We start from the raw sequence: 2209 nt of genomic DNA, 5'->3' as shown, positions 1-2209 counted from the left end.
AATGGTCATTCCTATAGTATACACAGGAAATAACCTTGAACTGACTTGGTGTTTGGGTTGCAAAATTATTAGAATCATTAGCGATAAACTATTTCAACATTGAAGAAATAGAATATACTTGACTGAGAGTGATGTTAGCGCATCCAATTTATGCACTCCAGCTACTCGTCTTCCAAAAGTTGCTCGATTTGTGGGCCATTGGTAGTTGTTGCTAGCGATCCTCTCAATGATCTCTTAAGCCTCATTATAAGACTTAAACAAAATCACACCATTTGTAGAAGTATCTACCATCAATCTTGTATGTGTGTTGAGACCATTATAAAACGTCTCCAACTGGATGTAGTGTAGGATCCCATGATGAGAACACTTACGAAGTAATTCCTTGAATCCTTCCATGACACATACAAGGATTCGTCATCCAATTGTGAAAAAGTGGTTATCTCATTTCACAACTTAGCATTTTTGCTTGGTGGAAAATACTTTACCAAAAACCGTTCTGCTAATTCTTGCCATGTAGATATTGAACTTGGTGGCAATAAATTAAGCCATGCTCATGCTTGATCTCGCAATGAGTATGGAAACAACTTTAACCTCAATGCATCTTCAATCACACTAGCTATCTTAAACGAATCACTCGTCTCCATGAATAATCGAATGTGAAGGTTTGGATCTTCTTTGGGCATTCTACTAAACTGGGCCACCGTTTGGAGCATTTCAAACATCATTGGTTTCAATTCAAATTGGGGTGCCTCAATTTATAGCCTCTTAATTTTTGGATTTAACTCATTAAAGAGTGGCACAATGTATTGTTTTATGGCACGATCCCTGTCATTAGCAATAAGGATTGGATTGTGCACATGATTTACTCCATTACCTTATCCATCATTCTAATTTCCAAGGTCCATCTTGACTTGTCTTTGAGTTGATTGTTCATGTCTTCTCTATCTAAATGTCCGCTCGATTTCAAGGTCTACGGGTAATAAATTGATTATTCGCTCATAAAAATATGAAAAATAAATCACAAAAAAATAAGTAATAAATTAGTAAATTTAGAATTTAGATAAAAAAACTGAATTGAAAAGAATAATTTCTCAAAAAATGATTAAGGCAATAGTCCCTGGCAACAACGCCAAAAACTTGTAATGCTCGATTTGGGCAAGTGTACATAGTCGTTATCAAGTAATAAAATAAGTAAAAGAGTTATCGTCTCCATAGGGACTGTGTATGTTAATTTAGTAATTTTAAAATTAATGTTAACAGTTGGGTGATAAAAATATTTTGAGTGATAATGATTAAGCTAAATTGAATTATGTAAATGCAAGATGATCCCTAATGCAATGTAATCTAAATGCAAAGTATGAGATGAGATGTATAAAATGAGTTTAGCAGCTAAAACACAAAATTCAACAATCAATAACAAGAATATGCTAGGATAATTATGCCATTCAACTTAGTTTACTTTTCTCATGGTTAACAGTGTTCGGAAAAAATTCCATGACAACTCGATCTTTCATGAGTTTGGAAACCAAATTAAGTCATTTCAGAATCTTTTACTCAGCAAAATATGCATTTTATAGACCATATTAAACTAAGGGTTTCTTAGAATTTTTGTGACGTAACTGGGATGGATTAGGTTTGAAACAATTTAATCATATAAATCTAAAAATACGCAAGGTAATGGAGCTCGGCAAAGTTATTATGAACCTTTAATTTAGTCAGATCCGAATCTAAATTAAGCATGCACTTTTCAGTTTATGTGTCCATTGGCCGTCGTCTGGTCAAGATTGCTTAGCTAATTCAAATGTATCTAATCACGTATGAATGAAATACATACTTAAATTTAATTAAAAACATGATCAACTGAGGCACAAACACTATAAACATGATATATCAAACTTCATTGAATAAATACAATTATTCTAACTCAATAGATTTAAGCTACCATTGTTGATGACAAGATCATAAAACACATTGCAAACATGATTAAATCAAAATAACAAAGTAAAGAAAGAATAAACCCTGTTCAAATCGGTAGTCTCATGAACTCCGAATTAAGATGATTTCCTCCGATCATCGTGTTGCTCCTTGGCTAATGGCTCCTCAAGGTGGCTAGACAAGAGACAACCTTATCACAGTTTTGTTGGCTAAAGTGTTAGACGTGGAAAGATGAAAGAAAATGAGAGAATGAAAAAAATGAATGGATGAGTAA

At 33.3% G+C, this 2209-nt stretch overlaps 1 non-coding gene across 1 annotated transcript; it reads left to right on the top strand.

The window, feature by feature from the left end:
* The first annotated feature begins 349 nt into the window (after window positions 1-349).
* LOC121228772 (small nucleolar RNA R71) lies at window positions 350-455 on the top strand. Its single transcript, XR_005926347.1, has one exon. It is a non-coding gene; the product is annotated as a small nucleolar RNA R71 (small nucleolar RNA).
* The last annotated feature ends 1754 nt before the right edge of the window (window positions 456-2209 follow it).

Source organism: Gossypium hirsutum, chromosome A04 (assembly GCF_007990345.1).
Source record: "Gossypium hirsutum isolate 1008001.06 chromosome A04, Gossypium_hirsutum_v2.1, whole genome shotgun sequence".
NCBI lineage: Eukaryota > Viridiplantae > Streptophyta > Magnoliopsida > Malvales > Malvaceae > Gossypium > Gossypium hirsutum.
This window is presented reverse-complemented; position numbering and strand designations above follow the sequence as displayed.